The sequence below is a fragment of the Suncus etruscus genome, chromosome 2 (assembly GCF_024139225.1).
Source record: "Suncus etruscus isolate mSunEtr1 chromosome 2, mSunEtr1.pri.cur, whole genome shotgun sequence".
In the NCBI taxonomy this organism is placed as follows: Eukaryota; Metazoa; Chordata; class Mammalia; order Eulipotyphla; family Soricidae; genus Suncus; species Suncus etruscus.
Genome location: NC_064849.1, coordinates 89249985 through 89271789, shown reverse-complemented (window position 1 = coordinate 89271789; position 21805 = coordinate 89249985). Strand labels below are relative to the sequence as shown.

Sequence of the window (21805 nt, the reverse complement as noted above, 5' to 3'; positions counted from 1 at the left end):
TCATGAAGATTCAGAGTAATTTCCTTTATTTGACTGAGATGCTTACTTTTTATTAAAAATTTTTTTGGTGGGGCAGAGAGATAGCACAGCAGTAAGACATTTGCCTTGCCCATGGCCAACCCAGGAAGAAGCTGAGTTCAATTCCTAGCATTCTACATGGTCTGCTGAGCCTGCCAGGAGAGATTTCTGAGTGCAGAGCCAGGAGTAACTCCTGAGCATACCAGGTGTGAACCTCCCCACCCCCCCCCCCCCACAATTTTTTTTGGTTAAATCACCATGATACAGAGTTAAAAAGTTGTTGATAGATGAATTTCAGTCATACAATGTTCCAACACCCAACCCTTCAGCAGTGTTCATTTCCTACCACCAATGTCCCCAGTTACTTACTCTCTCTTCTTCCCCTCAGCATGCCTTTATCTCTCTCTATTTCTTTCTCTCTATTTCTCTCTCTATTTCTCTCTCTCTCTCTCTCTCTCTCTCTCTCTCTCACTCACTTGCTCCTCTCACTTGCTCCTGCTCTCTTTCTCCCTCCTTTTTTTCCTTTTAGGCACTGTGGTTTGCAATACTCTTACTGAAGGGGTACCATGCATATCACTTTATTTCCTTTTAGTTCTAAGTTTTTTGCCCAGAAAGATAATTTCCAACCATTACTATCATAGGTACCCTTCTCTTTTTTTTTTATTTTAATTTTTTGGGTCACACCCAGAAGTGCTCAGGGGCTACTCATGGCTCTATGCTCAGAAATCGCTCCTGGCAGGCTTGGGGGACCATATGGGATGCCGGGATTCGAACTGCTGCTGTCCTGCATGCAAGGCAAACGCCTTACCTCCTTGCTATATCTCCGGTTCCCTCTCTTCTCTGTCTTAACTGCACTCCCCTCCACCATAATTTCTTTTGTCTTTGGGTATACCATGTTTTTTTTATACACGGCAGATGAGTGCCATCATTATACTTCTCTCCCTCCACCTCTCCCTCTGACTCAGGAGTAAAATGAGTAGCTTTCTTAATGCTACAGAATAAACAATTGAAGAGTTTATTTTAGATAGGAGGGTGTTGCCTCCTTGGACCCTATTCTTACCTTAAGAGGGGTTAATAAGAACACCCCAGGCCTCAAAATAGAGTGATAAGAAATGGGGCCCGGAGAGATAGCACAGCGGCATTTGCCTTGCAAGAAGCCGATCCAGGACCAAAGGTGACTGGTTCGAATCCCGGTGTCCCATATGGTCCCCCGTGCCTGCCAGGAGCTATTTCTGAGCAGACAGCCAGGAGTAACCCCTGAGCACCGCCGGGTGTGACCCAAAAACAAAAAAAACCAAAACAAACAAACAAACAAAAAAGAATAAAAAAAAAAGAAATGAAATTTAGCAGAGAATATGAAATGATGGTAGACAGACCTAAGGGGTTTCAGGTACATTGTTGGTGTTAATAAAGGACAGAACTAAATATCTAAGCCAGAGTCAATGACACTGAAGTCATGAGACCCAAACTTTAACAATCAAACCTAAAATGGTGCCTGTGACGTTGGCACGCTGGTGCAGGGGTGGTGGCATGGAATGGGCTCTGAGAACATTGATGAAGAGGGGTTGACATTGGTGTTGAAATTGGTCCAAAAAAAAACTATACGTTTAAAACCCAGTTGTGAATAACTTTGTAAATCACAATGGTTTAAATAAAAAATAATAATAAAATAAGAGGGTTGTAGACTCTGCTGCTTTTTAATGAAGACAGAAATGTGTTTTTTCTTCCTCTTTCCTGCATGCAGGTTTTCCAAAGGCCTGGAGCTAAGCTTCCCTCTAAGGTTTGTCTTCAGAAAAATCCATCCAAGTCTGAGCTGGGAACAGTTGAAGAAAGAAGTATCCTGAGAATCCGTAGTTTTCTGTAGGTTTTGCAAGAGGAAGATCTAGGTAGGCTGTGAGTCAGATCAGCCTTGGGGACATCTTGGGGACATCGTTGGAGATGGAGTTTGCATCTGCCCACGAAGTCTTTCCACATTGTCCTCATTAGGGTTGCGGTTCAATTCTAACTTTTCTCCTTTTATGTCTGTCTGTAATTTTTGTCTGTTCAGATTTTTTTTTTTTGGGTCACACCCAGCAGTGCTCAGGAGTTACTCCTGGCTCTGCACTCAGAAGTCACTCCTGGCAGGCTCGGGGACCATATGGGATGCCAGGATTCGAACTGAGGTCTGCCCTGTATTGGCTGCATGCAAGGCAAATACCTTACCACTGTGCTATTGCTCCAGCCCAGGATTATTATTTTTTAATTTATTCTTTGAGGAGCCTCACCTGGAGATGCTTGGAGGTTATTCTTGGCTCTGCACTCAGGGATTATTCTTGGCAGTGCTTAGGGAACCATATAGGATGCTGGGGATTGAACTTGGGTCAGCCACATGCAAGTCAAGTGCCCACCCAGATGTACTCTCAAGATCCTCAAAGTTATTTATTTATTGCTTTGTGGGGCACACCCAGCAGTTCTCAGGGTTACTGAATTCTGCACTCAGAAATCACTCCTGCCTATGCTTGGGGCACCATATGAGATATTGAGAATAAAACCTAAATCAGTTGCATGCAAGGCAAGCACCTTACCTGCTATACTATCCCTATGACCCCAACTCAAAACAATTTCTGGGGGCCCAGAGTGACAGTACAGTGGATAGGGTACTTTGCACAGCGTTTGATCAATCTGCATTTGATCTCTGCCTGACAGCCCGTATGGTCCCCAGAACAGCACCAGGAGTAATCCTTGACTACAGAGTCAGGATTTTTAACCTTTGAGCATCATTATTCAAGTAGACATTCATTGTCCTGCACCCCACAACCCCTTGTTCCAGACCTGCTGATTCAGAGGTGACAACTTCCATCTCTTGAGTTGGATCATCTGGCAATGTACATGCCTTGCAAGGATTCAGGGTCTAGTATGGGGGCACTGAGCCCCTAGACACGTATGTACCCCATTTCCTCTACTCTTCTCTGCCTAGCCAGGAGAACATGTGGAGTTCAGTATCCTGGGAGACTGTCTGCCTGGATGTTTTCTGGCCAACAGCTTCCTAGGGCAGCCACTGCCCCCTGGTGGTCAGTGGGTGAACTAGCCAAGGAGAAAATACTGTTTCCAGCCCAGAGCATCAGCCCCAACCCCCACCTCCTATCCCCCTCCCCTATCCACCCACTAACCCAGAAAGGTAAATGATGATGGTTTGAAGCTACTAGATTTGAAAGAAAAATGGGGAAAATACCATAGATATTGATTCAAAGAAGATATACAGAATGCCCACAAAATCATGAAAAAATTGCTCACCTTCTTGTTTTAGAGGTGGTGGGAAATAAATCAAAATTACAATAGTGTCCCAGACCTTTTGAAATGCGAATGAACTACCTCGGGAAGGAGGAGGAGGAAGTGGAGGAGGAGGAGGAGGAGGAAGAAGAAACCTCTGCTTCACTGTGGGTTTATGGATTGGTACAGCTGCTTTAGAAAATGGTAGAGAGACTCGTCAAAAATGTAAAAACAGGGGGCCGGAGAGATAGCACAGAGGTAGGGTTAGTTGCCTTAGAAGCAGAAGGACGGTGGTTCGAATCCCAGCATCCCATATGTCCCCAGGGCCTTCCAGGAGCGATTTCTGAGCGTAGACCCAGGAGTAACCCCTGAGCGCTGCCAGGTGTGACCCACCCCCCATGTATAAACACAGCACCGATACCTGCAAATATTAACCCAAAAGAATGAATGCATTCATTTGTAGGGTTAAACAAATGACAGTATAGTAATAATATCCATAGACAATAGAGATAAGGGCCAGAAGGACCAGTTCATGGTAGGAAGTTTGTCACAAAGAACTGAAGTGCAGTGAGGGCAGAGAAGGGAGCACTGTGACAGTGAGAGTTGGAACTGATCACTCTGGACAAGAACTGAGTGCTGAAAGGAGGGAAAGTGATATGCAGGATACCTTTTTTGTTATAATATTGTAAATTATAGTATTTAAATAAAAAGGAAGAGAGAAGAGAGAGAGGAGAAAGAGAGAGAGAGAGAAAGAGAGAGAGAAAGAGAGAGAGAGAGAGAGAGAGAGAGAGAGAGAGAGAGAGAGAGAGAGAGAGAGAGAGAGAGAGAGAGAGAGAGAGAGAGAGAGAGAGATGTCTACCCTAGAGGAAGGCAGGGAAGTAGGTCAGGAGGGAAAGAAACTGGGAACAGTGGTTGCAGGAAATGTATGCTGTTGAAAGGTGTTGGACATTGTATGACTGAAACTCAACCACAAACTACTTTTTAATGAATTATATCTCACAGTAATTCAATTAACGAATTTATACATTTAAACAAAAGTGAAGGTGCTCATTTGCATCCTCTGGATGGAGCATAAAGTGAATTTTGCAAAGCAAAATAAGTGAGAAAGTGAAAGACAATTATGAGACGACTGAATCTACGTGTGAAATATAAAAAACTAAAGCCAAGAAATTGGCAGGGAACAGCTACAGTGAAGTGGGGGAGGAAATTTAGGGGAGAAGTGCAGGGTAGGTTATAAGATCTCTATGGTGGTGGGATGGTGTTGGGTGGGTGGTGTGAGTACTGAGAGATGTGAAGCTAAGTCCTTGAAATTCTATAATGTTGTAATCAGAAATTACTAAAAGAATGAGAAAGGTGCTAGACTTTGAGAAAATTTGTTCTTTTTTTTATTTTGTTCCTTTCTTTTTTTTTTTTTTGGATTTTGGGCCACACCCATTTGATGCTCAGGGGTTACTCCTGGCTATACGCTCAGAAATCGCTCCTGGCTTGGGGGGACCATATGGGGCGCCGGGGATCAAACCACAGTCCGTCCTACACTGGCGCTTGCAAGACAGACACCTTACCTCTAGCGCCACCTTCCCGGCCCTCTTCTTTCTTTCCCTTCCTTCCTTCCTTCCTTCCTTCCTTCCTTCCTTCCTTCCTTCCTTCCTTCCTTCCTTCCTTCCTTCCTTCCTTCCTTCCTTCCTTCCTTCCCGGCCCTCTTCTCTTCCTTCCTTCCTTCCTTCCTTCCTTCCTTCCTTCCTTCCTACCTTCCTTCCTTCCTTCCTTCCTTCCTTCCTTCCTTCCTTCCTTCCTTCCTTCCTTCCTTCCTTCCTTCCTTCCTTCCTTCCTTCCTTCCTTCCTTCCTTCCTTCCTTCCTTCCTTCCTTCCTTCCTTCCGAAAGGTCCGGACGTCCTAATCTAGCTACCCGACGCAGAGAAATGAAGAGGCTGATGAGTCCCAGCAAATGCTTTGAAAAGTGCTTTAATACTGACCATTCGAATGGCCAGGGTCAAAGCGTCCCCACCATAGGAGGGGGACAAAGAGACCTCATGGTTCCCTAGTTTCCCCCTTATATAGGATGGGAAGTGGGAGGGGAAGGAGAATCCTTGAGGGCTGGACTTCCGCTACGGTAACACGAATTATTGGTGAGGTAGGGGTAAAGGTGGGGCCGAGGCAGTGACGACTTCCTTAAGGGTGGGGCCACCCGCCAAAGTTGGTGGGGGGGGCTGATTTCCCTTTTCACTTCCTTCCTTCCTTCCTTCCTTCCTTCCTTCCTTCCTTCCTTCCTTCCTTCCTTCCTTCCTTCCTTCCTTCCTTCCTTCCTTCCTTCCTTCCTTCCTTCCTTCCTTTCTTTCTTTCTTTCTTTCTTTCTTTCTTTCTTTCTTTCTTCTATCTCTTTTTCTTTCTTCTCTCTCTTTTTTTTCTTTCTCTCTCTTTCTCTCTCTCTCTTTTTTTCTCTCAAAACAAAACAAATCACAGTCTGTCTTCCTGTGGAGGGAGGAGCAGAGTCCATAAACTTCTGGAACCACATTCTATTCACACAATATAGAAATAAGGTGCTAAACTGCAGGTGCCTCTGTTCTACTTTGGTTTGACCTTCCTGAACATGGTCCTTCTCTTCCTAGCACACTCAAGAGTGCCATCTGTTGGGAGGGCTTAATAAATATGCATAGAACAGAATTGAATTTAAGAGAGAAAAACCTCCTTTATTTTGGATTTGATTTCTGCTGGTGCCAGCTTGTATGATTTGCCCTCAGCCCAAGTCATCCTCTTCTGGAAATGTTCTTTCTTTCCTGTAAAATAGGACTAATTTGCTGTGTCCTACTTGGCTCACAGACCACTGCAAGGAGGAAATTAGGTGACATGTGTGAAAAGATGTGGTAAACTATGAGAACTTCTCAGTGTCTTGCAAGGCACAGAGATGGTTATTGCTAGTTTGGGACACCAGGAGGTCTTGGGAGACCAGCTTTGGAGAGTGAATATTTGTATCTCTCTCAGAAAAGCAAAAAGGGAAATCCTTGAGACTCATATCAGAAGCAAAGTCTGGCAAACACAAGGAGAATATTCTGGAGGAAGCTGATGAAGCCACAATGGGGATTCTGTAGTGGGGGTTAGAAACATGAGTACTAGGGTTCAGAAACATTGGAGAGAGTTCAGGAGAAGCATCTGGGACAGGTAGGTGTGGCTTCCTCCATCAGTAATTTCCTCTGGTTTTCTCAGACTCTGAAAAGAAAAAGACAATTCAAGGCTCAGTGAGTGCTCAAAAGTGGGGATAGTTGAGGTAAGGGGATTCCCTAACATTCTCCCTGAGCTTGGAGAAGAATTCTTCCTTGGGGAAGAAATCAGAAGTACCAAATAAGGAAGACAAACATTTGCACATGAAACAGAGCGGAGGTTTGCTCTTAGCTTCTCTCTGAGGGGGATAATTCTCTATCACAACAGTTCCTACATCTGGAGAGTTCACTGTGTCAAGCTGAACTAGTAGTTTCAATGAAGACAGAATCAGGAAAACGGGGCCGGCGAGGTGGCGCTGGAGGTAAGGTGTCTTCCTTGCAAGCGCTAGCCAAGGAAGGACCGCGGTTCGATCCCCCAGTGTCCCATATTGTCCCCCCAAGCCAGGGGCAATTTCTGAGTGCTTAGCCAGGAGTAACCCCTGAGCATCAAATGGGTGTGGCCCGAAAAAACAAAAACAAAAAGCAAAAACAAAAAAACAGAATCAGGAAAACTACCCCAGCAGGCTATACAGATGGAGCTTGGCCTGTCTTCTCTAGGCAACAGACATGGGGGCCTAGATGGGAAGAATGTTTGGGAAAGGCATTGACTTTGCTTTGTCAGGAAATAGGATATCCAGGGAGAGAAATTCTGGGGTCCAGCAGAGATGGGGTTTGCTGTGTTTGGTGGATCCTAATGAGTCAGCTACTGAAGCTCCAGAAATGAAAACCCTTCCCTCTAGGCACTTGGAGAAGAGGCAGGGGATGCCCGGATTGGGAACCTCCATCTACTTATTTAGAGGAACTTTCTTCCAAATGTATTGTTCCAGAATCGTCTTTTGGGGGACCGGGGGTCCTAGGCAATGCGCAAGGTTGCTCCAAAGCCCTTCTCAGAAAACTCAACCAACCTGACAGTTCCATGCTCAGACGTTGTGATGCTGCTTGTGTCTGGGAATACTGGGAACCATTAAGGCCACACTTGCGTGTCCATGTGGTGCTGGGGAGTCATCCTGAAATCTTGGACATGTGAAATATGTGTTCCTGCTCTTTGAGCCATCTCCTAGTCCCTGGTTATCTCTTTAATACCTTCCACAAACTTGTACATTTCTTTAAAAGATACTTTAGGGGCTAAAGTGATAGCACAGAGGGTAAGGGATTTGCTTTGGTACCTGGCCAACCAGGATTTGATCCCCAGCATCCCTGAGTTTTTCAGGAGTAATTCCTGAGCACAGAGCCAGGAGTAACCCCTGAGTACTGCTAGGTGTGGCCCCAAATTAAAAAAATTTTAATTTATATTTTTTAAATCAAAAAAAAAATTTTTGGTTTTTGGGTCACACCCGGCAGCGCTTAGAGGTTACTCCTGGCTCTATGTTCAGAAATCGCCCCTGGTAGGCATGGGGGACCATATGGGATGCCAGAATTCGTATCACTGTTCTTCTGAATGGAAGGCAAATGCCTTACCTCCATGCTATTTCGCCGGCTCCAAATTAAATATTTTTTAATTACTTTAATTTTGTTTTAAATTTACTGTGGTTACAAGGTTGTTTATAATACTGTTTATTTTAGTTACAAAGTTGTTCGTGATTAAGTTTTAGTCATCCAATGTCCAACACCCTTCATCAGTGCACATGTCCCACCACCAATGTCCCTAGTTTCCCTCCTGCTCTCCCCACTGCCTAACTCAGGGCAGACATTTTCTTCTCTGTCTGTCTGTCTGTCTGTCTGTCTGTCTGTCTGTCTGTCTGTCTGTCTGTCTGTCTGTCTGTCTGCCTTCTCTCTCTATTCTTTTTTTCCCTTTTAGAAACTGTGACACAATATTGTTACTGATGGGGTTTCATACAGATCACTTTATCCTCTTTCAGCACCCAGTTCTTGTCCAGAGTGATCATTTCTAACTATTATTGTCAAAGTGGTCCCTTCCCTACCCTAACTTCACTCTCCTACTATTTTGTTTTGTTTTGTTTGGGGTCCACATCCAGCAGCATTCAGGGGTTATTCCTGGCTCTGCACTCAGAAATTACTCCTGGCAGGCTCAAGGGACCATATGGGATGCTGTTTGGCTACATGCAAGGCAAATGCCCTACCCACAGCTATATCACTCTGGCCCATCTCCTGCTATTTGTGGCAAGCTTTTTACCAGGGACTGGTCCTCCTGGCTCTATTGTCTCTAGATATTATTACCATATGATCCTGTTTTGTTTTTTTTTATATCCCCCAATTGAGTTTGCTTATTCTGTCTATTTCTCTGCAACTGAGACTTCTACCTTTTTGCTTGATGCCAAGTTAAGCTGTGCTCCTTCTGCCTCTCTCCACTCATGTGAGGAACAATGACTCATCCCTGCTGTATGCCTTGTACCCTCAATTGTTTTTGGGAGAAGGGGAAGAGGAGGAATAGAGGTCTCCACCCTCAGAAAGTTGTAAATGCCCTGGAAAGAGAAGAGAGGACTTGTCCCATCAATTTTGCTTTCTGGGCCCGGAAAGATAGCACAGCGCTGTTTGCCTTGCAAGCAGCCGATCCACAATCTAAGGTGGTTGGTTCGAATCCCGGTGTCCCATATAGTCCCCCGTGCCTGCCAGGAGCTATTTCTGAGCAGACAGCCAGGAGTAACCTCTGAGCACCATCGGGTGTGGCCCAAAAGCCAAATATATATATATATATATATATATATATATATATATATATATATATATATATATGTAAACAAATTTTTGCTTTCTTTAATTAACCTCTCAGAGCTGCTGTTTCCTTTTCAAGAACAGCCTCCTCTGAGGTCCTGACACAGGCAAAACAGGGGATTCCCTCTTCGATTTATGGATTTTCACTTCCCGCTGGACAGTTCTGTTTAGGGCCTTGAAGGATGGGTCCCTTTCCTTGAGTTTAAGCTTGGCAAACCCAACCTGTGATCTGAAAATCCAGCTGTGTCCTCACGATTTCTCGCTTCATTGCCAGGGATCAAAACTCAGCAATTCCTGGGTCAGCAACAGCATTGTCAGTGACACCTGAGGCTAAGTACAGACCAGACCAGCAATTTTGCAGCTGCTCTGGGAGGCCTTACTTTAGTCAAAACCAGAAGGTTCCTGTGCCTCCGTCTCCCCCTCCTCCTCCACCACCACAACCTTGCTCTTACTTAATGTTGTATTAATATAAAATATAGAGTCCTTGCATTGGTAGGGTGTGACCTTTCTCAGCTCAAACTGGCACCTGTAGCCCCTTAGGCCGGCGGGTCTATAGGTTGCAGGTTAAGGGCAGAGAAATGATATCACAGGCAGTCAGATGAAGATTCAGTAGATATCCAGCTTTATTTCATGGCCCTAACCACCAAGTGCATTTCTCTATATGGCTTCCAAGCTAGGCAACCTCTTTCCTGTTGCTCTTCATCTATCCTAGCTCCATATCCTCTCTCTCTCTGTCCCCTCCCCAAGGCAACCCCTCAATTACCAACTGAAGACCCCTCTCTGCTGTGGGTGGGTCTGACCATCCAAGTGAGATTAGGATATGGAATTGGGGGAAAGGTAGCATTAAGACTCACGACAACTCCTATTTTAGATGCCTGTACATTTTCATTGTGTTTTTATTTAGTTTCAGTTGCGGCGTCTCAGGCTTATAGGCAGGTAAGCTGGTTCTGGAAGTAGATGAAAGACACAGGGATGGCAGTATCTGTGAAGGTTCCCCTAAAGAACTCACAAAACCACCTATGTCTCTACAGAACACAAGAATGATGGCTTTGTGTCTTGCAGACTTTACAGTGACAACAAGGTGACACTGGGGCTGTGGAATGCCTAAAATATTCCTCTTAGAGAGCCTATCTGCATTCTGTATGCATGGACCTTCCTGTCTTAGGTGAACACACACCATCTCCCTGGTTGTGCCGATTAGAATAAACCAGAGACCCCTATTGCACATAAACAATGACCTCGAGCCCAATGGCTTGTTCTCAGACAAAAGGTCCTGGTGAGCTCGTGGGGCTCAACACTGGTTGTCATTCTCTGAGCCCTTTAATCCTAGAGCTCTTATCCTTTTTTTTTTTTGGCTTATCACAGCTTTTGTTCACAAGTTGCAGCAAGCCAATCATTCATCAATCCATCTATTCATGCATGCTATGAATAAATGCTTATTAAAAGCCGAGTGCATGCCAGAGGCTAGGAAACGCAGCACGCATCCCTCTGTTTTGAGAGGCTGATGGTTCTGGGGATTAATTTTTAGGCCTTTCGGTTTCCTATTTGCGTGACTCCACTGTGATAAGTTTGCAAAAGAGTAAATTTTCCAGTGAAGGTGGTTTTGTTCATTCTTTTCACTGTTCATTTCTCAGTAGAACTTAAACACTTTTCTGTTTTTTAATATCTATCTATCTATCTATCTATCTATCTATCTATCTATCTATCTATCTATCTATCTATCATCTATCTATCTATCTATCATCTATCTATCTTCTATTTTTCTATCTATTTATATCATCTATCATCTATCAATCAATCTATCTATCATCTATCTATCACCTATCAATCAATCAATCAATCAATCAATCTATCTATCTATCTGTCTGTCTGTCTGTCTGTCTGTCTGTCTGTCTGTCTGTCTGTCTTTCAGGCATTTAGGGGCCATTCCCACCACCAGTGTTGCCCTCTCTCTACCATAGCTCCCCACATGCATTCCACACCTCCACTCCTCGCCCCCAGGACTACCAGTGTAACAGGCTCATTTTGTGCTTAGCTTGTTGTCGTTTGGGACTCTTGATTCTATTGTCATTGACTTTGGCATGGAGTGGAAATAAAACAAGGTTAAACTCTTTTCTGAGCTACATTATCAGCTATCACCATTAGGAAGTCCTGATTTATTTGTTGAGAGAAATCACCTTAGTCATTGTGACATCCTCCTTCCTTACCACTTCCCAAGGAACCAAAAGAACGGAATTATTCTAAGAAAAATAATCATTAAATTTCTATTTTAAATTATTTAAATTTTAAAGTTGGCACATGCCTCTGGCCTCAAAACCACAAACAATTTTAGTGTCAGTTCCTGAAATAAGATTGGGACTGTGAGTGTTTCATTAACTAGCTGGAAATTTCTATGTCAAAGAAAATACAGCTGAAGCATGTGGAGTAGAATCTGCCACATAATTCACATTGATGATGAAAAAAATGAGATTTTTTGATGTAGCCATTTAATTTAACTATAAACATATCAATGTCTGTACTAGCACAAGGTTATCCTATTTTTTCTTTTCTTTTCCAATGCTCTGATTACTCCCCTTTGTCATGAAAACACATTCTTATTGCAAATTTCTATTTGATTTATTTTCACTTAATTTCTATTTTGTGTGCATGCCAAATGTATATTCAGAGAAAGTGATAGAGTAGATTATCATTCTGATGTCAAGGATAGGGATGAAAAATCCAGTGGGAATCTATAGGACAACATCTCTCCCAAAAAAGAACATGAGTTCCAGTCAAACCATTTCCTTTCAGAGTTTGCATCTCATCCCTCTGTGAAGGCAACTGACAGTGTAGTAAAGAAGGAAGAACAGGACATAATTAAATGCATGAAAGTTTAAAACTCTACCACTGGGGCTGGAGTGATGTCACAGTGGTAGGGCATTTGCCTTGCACATGGCCAACCTGGGATGGACCCGGGATTGATTCCCAGCATCTCATATGGTCCTGGTAGGAGTGATTTCTGAGTGCAGAGCCAGGAGGAAGCCCTGAGTGCTGCCAGGTTGTTCCAAAACCAAACCAAACAAATAAAAATACCTCTCCAACTTCATTAATATCCAAGATCTATGTATCCAAACTAACTATCTATCTATCTATCTATCTATCTATCTATCTATCTATCTATCTATCTATCTATCTATCTATATCTATAAGTACTGGTAGCTCTTTATGAAAATAAAACATTCAACCCTATCAAAAATGGGAGGCAGAGATAGACACTTCCTCAAAGAAGAAATACAAATGGCCAAAAGGCACATGAAAAACTGTTCTTTATCACTGACCATTGAGGAAACATAAATTACACAATAACAAGATATTAATGGTGTGAGATGATAAGAGACTGGATTCTCATCAAAAACAACTACAACTACTGTTGGCATGATGTATGTGGGTGGAGGGAAAAGGATTCTTACCCTGCTGGTGGAAAGGTCAACTAGTTCAGTATTTTTGGAAGACAACATGGGCATTTCTCAAAAAATTAGGAATTGAGTTTCCATATGATTTAGCAATTCCACTTCTAGGAATATACTTCAGGGCCAAAAACTCATGCAGAAAAGATATCTACACTGCATTGCAGCACTATTTACAACAGCCCAAAATTGGAAATAAGAAGAATGCCAAAACAAAACAAAACAAAAAAACAAAACTCAGATGACTGGATAAAGAAGCAACAGTACACATACAAAATGGAATGCTACTTGGCCATGAGTAAAGAGGAAACCAAGAAATTTGCTGAATTTGCTGATACATGGATGGAGTTGGAGTGTATCATGCAGAATAAAATGAGTCAGAGGGACAGACACCAAATGGTTTCACCTTAGATTGTCTTCTCCAGAGAAGTATATTTTTGCATACCTCTCTTGAATACTGGGAGTCCAGTAGAGCAGGTGGGTCTCTGCTGCTCTGTAGCTGGCATGCTGGAATGCTGGCACAGGGTAGGCAAAGCATGAGGGTAGTGTCTGGTGTCCCATTATCCACATCCCATAGGTGTGACTTTATTTTCTTCTTCTTCTTCTTCTTCTTTTTTTTTTTTTTTTTTTTTTTTTTTGGTTTTTGGGCCACACCCGGCAGTGCTCAGGGGTTACTCCTGGCTGTCTGCTCAGAAATAGCTCCTGGCAGGCACGGGGGACCATATGGGACACCGGGATTTGAACCAACCACCTTTGGTCCTGGATCGGCTGTTTGCAAGGCAAACACCGCTGTGCTATCTCTCCGGGCCCGTGACTTTATTTTCTTTCCAGGTAGACTTAACAGGTAAGCCTTGCACCTTCCATCTGGGCTCTCACCTGACTGTTCAACCCTAATGTTGTTTCCTTTGGCCTGGGCCCCCGTAAGGTTGGTCCTAGCAGGCTCGTGCCCGAGAGAAGCGGCAGCAGACGTACATGCAGATTAGAGGCTGAGCAAGTGTTCTCAGTCTCTTAAGAAAACCATTACTTGGCTCACTGCAAACTAATTGCATTTGTTCAGTCATCGTGAAAACGGATGCAGATGGGATGAGGAAATGCAGAAACACCCCATGGTTCCGTCAGAAATAAAGCCACTTGCTCAGGAGACACTGGAACCCGGGATGAGCTTTTCACTAAGAAGTGGGAAATGGCTCAGTAAATTTCTCTTTTCTGCTTAAGCGACTCTTTTAATTAATTTTTACTGACCTACTCCTCCTTTCCCAGAACAGGTGTGAGCAGAGAAAGACTTGGGTTTGTGGGAAGAAACTTGCAGAGCCAGAAAGAGGAGAGATAGGAGATGGGTTTGTTTGACTTACACAGTCTGGGACAAAGCTTTGTCTTGTGAGCCTCTGAGAGTGGGGATAGCATTGTCTTGATTCTTCAGATAGAGGCTACTTGGTTTGTGTGTGTGTGTGTGTGTGTGTGTGTGTGTGTTTGTGTGTGTTAGCTTTACTCCTACTGGAACACAGGGCTTACACCTGGCAGTGCTGGGGATCAAATCTGGGTCTCTAGTGTGCAAAATAGTCCATTGAGTTATTCCTCCAGAATCAGTAGAAGTTTGATTTTTATTTATTTTGTTTTCTTATTTATTTAAAATTAAGGCAGTATGTTAAATTTTAGGCACCATGACTGATAGTATTCTTATGCATATAAAGTCTTATGCATATGCTGTTTCTACATCAGAATGTTTTCTCAGTCATCCCTTAACTTCCCTCTAAAATAAATAGTCACAATAGATATATTTATTTTATTCTATGTTTTTGTTTTGTGTTAGGGTCACACTTGGTGGTAGTGATCAGGGATTACTCCTTGCTCTGTGCTCAGAAATTATTTCTGGCAGGCTTATGGAACTATATGGGATACTAAGGATCAAACGTAGGCCAGCCACATATAAGGCAAATGCCCTACCCATTGTGATACCACTACTGTCTCTGGATTTATTTATTTACTTCTTTATTACATTTCTTTTTTGTTTTTTGGGGGATACATCTGGTAGTGTTCAGAACTTGTTCATAACTCCAAACTCAGGGACACACCTGATAAAACTTAAGGATTGGCTTAGGACCCACCATGTATGAGGTAAGCACCTTAACCATATGGCTCCACCATAATGGATCTAATAGCCCAAGGAATGGAAAGAAGACCCTAAGAAGAAGGTATCCACTCTATTGAGATGGGAGTTCATGCCATCTTTATTTTCAGGAGAAGGGTGAAAACTTTAGCCTGATTTCTTCCATCTTGGAAGGTCACCCATCCTGGCTATTGGATCGGCTAAATGGTATCATGGCAAGGGTCAACTTCCATACTCCTGGTGTTTTTAGGATTTGCTATGTTCTCCCCAGCTAATGACTGGGAAAGAACAGGTCTCAGGCTAATGATCAGAGACACTTTATTTCATTGTAACAATGCTTATATAGGATGAGAGGAACTGGTATCTGTATAGGGTGGCAGGGCCTAAGACACTAGAGATGGGCAGTCAAGGACATGAAGTACCAGAGAAAAGTTAAACATAAACATTGGGAATTGGATATGTGTTTCAGAAGTAACACAATGGGAAGTAATGAAAATAACACAATGGAAGTAACACAGGCTATAAAAGTAGCTTGATCTCTTGACCAGAGCTCTCTGTGAGGGAGGAGGAATAGCCCAGAGTCAAGCCTGAGAGTGATCTCTAGTCATGGGGGGATAACCCCCTTCTTTGTGCTTATCATAACTTGAGCAGTATCTACAAGGATTCCACTCTAAGGAAAATTTCATGTACAGTTGCTTTACAGGGTCCCCGGAACAATTGCTCTAAGGGGTCTCATCTGCCAGGTGACTCAGGAAAAGCATCACAGGAAAATCCAATAATACCATATTGTCATGTTATTATGAGCTACTCAACAAGAAGGTGACATTTGGAACTTGTCTCCATGCAGTGGAAATTCTAATTGGTTTCAGAATTTTGGAGAGTGATATTCATCCTAATTATGGGACAGAATGAAAAAGGCACCACACTGCACTAAATACTATCCTCCCTGTCAATGTCAACTTCTCAATCACTTGGGGAAGGCCTCAATCATTGACTCAGGCCGGCCAGGCCTGTGACACACAAGCTCACAGAGGGGTGACTGGAGAGGTCAGAGTTTATAGTGTATCAGTACAGCCATGGAGAATGACCTACCCTTGTCCTCACCTTCTGCCAGTTGGAAAATCAACCACAGAGATGAAGCCCATTACCAAAGTCCATAGTGCTGGATATGGCAGTATCTGGACAAGAGGTACAACCTCCTGAATTGGCCTGGGCTATGTTTACCTTTTTGAGAGGATGCTGTTCACTCATTTCCAATGAGCTTCAAGGCCTGGAGGAAACGTTAACTCCTATGCTGGGTTAAGGAGCAAGTTCTGTCAACTGCCCATAGGTTTCTAGTAGTTTGGTTTCCAGTTCTGCAGGAAATTAAGTCTCATGTCAGCATCTAATGTTAGGCAAGCATCACACAGTTTCTCAAGGCTTTTTCTGTACATGTCCATCATGAGAAAGGCTCTACTTTAATCCAGCTGACTGCTCAACATTTTATTTTCCACACCTTTGGTTACTCTCAGACATGGAATTGTGGGTTCAATGGACGTTCTAGCTCCAATTGTTTTGAGAGCAACATTGATGCAGGTTATGCTAAGTGGATTAATTCAAGCAGAAAGAGGTAAATTTTATATATCATTTGTCCATAGGACCAAACAAAGAAAAAATTAGTGAAAATATATTTATACATGAGATATAAAAAGAAAATGCATTGCAGAAACAATGGTGGGCTGATGAAAGTGGGAGAGTGGGACAACGCTAGTTAAAAGGTATAAACTTGCAATCAGGAGATACGTTCTGAAGAACTATTGCACAGTTAGTAGCTCTAGTCATGAGTTCTATAAAACCGGCTTGAGAGTGAGGACATGGTAGGTCTTGAATCTTGAATGTGTGTGTTGTCACCACACATCTGTACTCTATAGAGAACCAAAGTTGAGGAAAAGACATTAACCAGTTTGATGGTCAAGTCTTGGATAAAAAGTCTCAGATTACTAATCAGTAGAAGAGATGAGGGAGAATGAGGAGGTGGACCAGCAGTGATGGAGTATCTTGGGCATGAGGAGATGGACCAGAAATCATAAAGCATTGTGGGCCCTTTAGTGATACTGTGGTTCAGTATCTACACAGGCAACTCATTCCATGAATATTATTGTAAGCTTATGACCTAAACAACAATTTTGGGGGGCACCCACACCTGATGATGCTCAGGGATTACTCCTGACTATGATCTCAAAAATTCTTCCTGGCTCAGGGGATGTATAGGACACCTGGGATCGAACCCAGTTCTATCCTGGGCAGCCATACAGCTGTGCTATTGCTGCAGTCTCCTAAACTACAATTTTTAAAAGGTCAATATACACACAGAAAAAGAAATTGATAAGTACCCTTTGTCGATAATCAGGTAGCAATCGCATTTCAATGTAGACATTTTTTGTTTTTGTTTTTGAGCCACACCTAGCAGTGCTCAGTGGTTACTCCTTATTCTACACTCAGAAATTGCTCCTGGCAAGCTCGGAGGACCATATGAAATGCTGGGAACCAAGCCCAAGTCTGTCCTGGGTAGGCTGTGTGGGTAGGCAAATGTTCTACTGCTGTGCTATCTCTCTGGACCATCAATGTAGACATTTTAAGATTAACACAACTCAATAAAGTGACAAAATGTTTTACATGAATTTTGTCTGGAGTCTTCTGCAACTCCCCATAGCAGAAGATAATATTTGGACTAAGGGCTGTGTATGGGCAATTTACCATCCATGGTTGATTATAATGGAGGGGTATCACAGGAAACCCTTTCCTGTGATACTGTGATACTGTAATACTTTCCAGTGTTAACATTAGATATACTAAAAGGAATTGCTTTGGGACCAGAATGACAGCACAGCTGGTAGATCACGTGTCTTGCATGTGGCCAACCTGGGTTTGATCCACAGCATCCCATATGGTCCCCCAAGCCTGTCAGGAGTAAATTCTGAGCACAGTCTGGAGTAATCCTTGAGTACTGCCAAGTGTGTCCCCCCCACCCCCAAGGAATTTATCTCTCTTGATCCAAAGAAAATCTCTACATTGCATGGCAGAAACACACACCCATGTACAAGTTCACATGTACACACCTGCATGTGTCAACTTGAAATGTTACTTTGTTACCATCATGGATATTCAAGATCATTGAAATGCTGACTAAAATCGTGTGGTGTATAATATTTTTCTTTTCCTTTTTGGCTTTCTGAGAGAGTGCCCTTAAGTTGCTGAAGGGGAATGGAGACTTCATCATCATTTATGCTTTTCAGAATGTCAATGTTCCAGGAAGGAGTGATGACAGACAGACACCCAATTCCAGTGCATCTGAAAATTCTCTTTTTCTGGTGGCAAAAACTCATCTATTCCTAAACTGTGAGGGAGCCCCTGACACTTTATTAAGCTGTTGTTTCCTTTAGATTTCAGTTATCTGAAGTGACAGTTCCCCTCCACACCAGCTCTCCCCAGTGCAGTAACCATAACTACTTCTTATTGGAAAATTGCATGTGACTGCTCCTCTGCTTGATAAATACACAGAGTCAATATTTTTACTTTATTGTAAAGCACCACAGCAGGTGGCTGCACTTTTTGGGTATTTGTTTTTGCTTCCTTTCTCAGGGCTTTTCTTTCCTGCTGGGAGAGGACCTACATACATATTTCTGCTTCCGGCAGGAGGAAGATGATGGAAGGTCGATGGAAAGATTTCTGCTGCATACAAACTGCTTCATTCTATGCTTGGCATTGTCGATTTGAGCAGGCATCCAAACATTGGATGTCTATTACCCCATAGCTGGGCTCTTCCATGGAGAAAAATCACTTTTGAGGCAGTTGATTCCCCAAGTGTGTGTGCTTTGGGCACACCAGAATACACATATATGTGAGCAAGATACGCAAGAATCCACCGGTCAAAGAGAGCAGGAATGAATGTCAACTGGAGAAGTTTGATGTGTTGCAGGAAGGTGAGACATCCTGGGATGAACTCAGCAGAACCAACGGGTCACTCATTATTGGGGCTAGTTGATCACAAGGCCCTTGAATGTTCTGTATGGGCTTGGCTCCCATGGATGTAGAGAAGCACAAAGAGCCTCCCCAAAGTGGTGATTTGGGGGGAATGTGCTTGCTTGTTCCAATGGACAGAAGATTCTTCACCTGTTCCTGCTACTGAGATCTCTACCTATGAGTCCAGTTCTCCCAGGCTTCTCTCGGGGTGAAATCAAGAGAACAGATAGAGGGGCTGGAGACATAGTATAGCAGTTGAGCATTTTCCTTGCACATTGCTGACTCAGTATGGACGTGAGTTCGATTCTCAGAATTCTATATAGTCCTTTGAGTTTTCCAGGAGCAATTTCTGAGCACAGGACCAGGAGTAATGCCTGAGTGCCCCCAGGTGTGGTGTGAGAGAGAGAGAAAGAGAGAGAGAAAGTGAGAAAGAGAAGGGATAGAAGACATGAGCAGAGAAGGTGGGAAAGAAGGATCATTTCAGCAACTACTCTTTTATTTTTATCAATTCAATGATTCTCAGGTTTTACTTCTGGATCTGGGTTCAGTCCTGGTGATGCTTGGGGACAATATAGGTTGTGTTGGAGATTAAACTTGGGTTAGCTGTGTGCAAGGCAATGTCTTAGCCAATCTCCATACATTTACCATGTTGACCCAATCCCACAGACTCTGAATGGCTCCAGGTCATCTACAGGACAAGATTTTATTTTAAATTTACAATTACTTATTTAATTTGAATTTTGGGCCATACCTGGAAGTAGTTGGTGTTGATTTATTCCCAGCTCTGTGTTTGAGATCACTCTTGGAAATTCTTAGGGGCACTATAAGTAGCATTGGGCGGGGGGTTAGAATGAGGGTTGACCTTATGTAAGAAATGTGTTTTACCTCCACAGCACAGTTTAAGAGGGTGAGAAGGTCTTTTTTGCTGCATATCTGATCTCTATAGTTTCTTTGGTTGAACTCAAAAGCTTGCTATGCAGGAGGCCATCAAGTTATTTAAAAGGCATCTGTCTTAGTACAAAGGATGGTATCAGATATGATCATCTTTTAAGAGAGTGAAACAAAGTCTGTCCAGATAGAAAGAGGACAAAGAAATAAAAGAAGAAAGTTCAAGACTGGAAGTATCTCAGTTAAACGTGAGGGATTGAACCAAATTTCCTTCATCTGGCTGGTTATTGAAGTTCAAGGTAAAGGTGCTTGCATGGAGAGTTCAGTGTAGATACTTCACAAGGAAGGGTCAAGGTCAATGTTTCATGGAGGATCACTGAGATTATTAGCAGAGAAAGTGGGTCTCAGTCCAGCTTTCTTGTTTTTATTTTTGGGGGTTCACTTATTTATTTTTTTTGGGGGCCACACCTGGAGATACTCAGGAGTTACTCCTGGCAGGCTCTGTGGACCATATGGGATGCCAGGGATCAAATGCAGATTGACCAAGTTGACCACATGCAAGGCAAATGCCCTACACTCTGTACTATCACTCTGGACCCCTCAGGCCAGCTTTTTTTTTTTTAAAAATATGAAACACTTCACGAATTTTCGTGTTATCCTTGCTCAGGAGCCAAGCTAATCTCTGTCTCGTTCCAATTTTAGTATATGTGCTGCTGAAGCGAGCACAGGCCAGCTCTTTTGATTTACAGTTCATTAAATTATTTCATTTCTCATGTCTATCAGAGAAATAATGACATTTTTGCCAAGTTTTGTAAGAGGCAGTTCAGTAGAGATGGGGCAGTAGAGGATGGGAGTCTAGGAAACACCAAAAGAGAGACTGAGGACCACCATCACCATTTCTTTCTCCAGATCCCTCCTCTGCCTGTAGATTCAATGCCATGTTAAATCCAATGACATTTAATGATAAATCATTTGAGTCTATGTGAAAAATTTCAAGGCTCCAGTATTTTTTTGTTTTTGTTTTTGGGTCATACCTGGCAGTGCTCAGGGGTTACACCTGGCTCTATGCTCAGAAATTGCTCCTGGCAGGCTCGGGGGACCATATGGGTTGCCGGGATTCGAATCATTGTCCTTTTGGATGCAAGGCAAATGCCCTACCTCCATGCTATCTCTCCAGCCCAGACTCCAGTGTTTTAACTCTAGTCTAAAGTTGATGAATTTGGGGACAGTCTAGCTGAGTTCTGTAGGAACCTTTTCTTTTTCTTATCTTTATCCTTGTTTTTTTCTTTTTCTTTTTCTTTTTCTTTCTTGTCTTTGTTGTTGTTGTTGTTGTTGTTGTTGCTTTGGGTCACTCACAGTGGCTCTGTGCTCATAAATCGCTCCTGGCTTGGGTGATCATATGGGATGCTGGGGATCGAACCCAGATTTGTCCTGGGTCAGCCATGTGCAAGGCTACCACTACCCTACCACTGTGCTGTCTCTTCAGCCCTTTGTCCTTGTTTGTAAGGTTTAGTTTGTGGAATTATGGATTTCAAAATAAGGTGGAATCTATTGTCTCTGAATGTTTCCCTCTTGTTTCTGTTGAGTAGCAAAGTTTCCAAATAAGATTTAAAATAAAATAATGTACCTCACCCCTGCCATTGCAGGAAAACAATAGCCACTCACTATTGGTTGAAATAATAAGCTCAGGTAGAGGGCCAGAACAATAGCACAGCAATAGGGCAAAACCAAAGCCAATAACAATAGAATTAAGAAACCCAAACTACAACAAGCTAAACACAAAAAGGACCTGTTACACTAGCAGTCCAGGGGGCTGAGGGTGGAGTTATGGGATGCATGCTGGGAACTATAGTGGAAGGAGGTCAACACTGGTGGTGGGAATGGCCCTAATTCGCTGCCACTAAATGCCTGAAATACAACTGTGAAATGATGAGGGATTAAACGGGTAAACAGGGAAATCAGAGAAGTGTCTAGAAAGGACAGTGGCAATATACAAGTAATTAGCAGTATCATTACTTCCAGAATAAGCCATTGGACATATATGTATGAATAATTAGAATAAGGGGCATAGTTAATTTGCAAAATGAATAGACTCTCTCTGCTTTCTAAGTGCCAGGATGAGACTTCTGGGGTAAAAAGGAAGTAGTTCATCCCATCACCCTAAACACACACTCATTGATTTCTTCTTATTAATGGCTACAAAAGAAGAGCAACACCCCATTGTTCTT

General features: G+C 42.9%; 1 non-coding gene across 1 annotated transcript; it reads right to left on the bottom strand.

Moving 5' to 3' along the window:
- Positions 1 to 20199: 20199 nt before the first annotated feature.
- On the bottom strand, positions 20200 to 20303 carry LOC126002282 (U6 spliceosomal RNA). Its single transcript, XR_007493036.1, has one exon. It is a non-coding gene; the product is annotated as a U6 spliceosomal RNA (small nuclear RNA).
- Positions 20304 to 21805: the final 1502 nt, after the last annotated feature.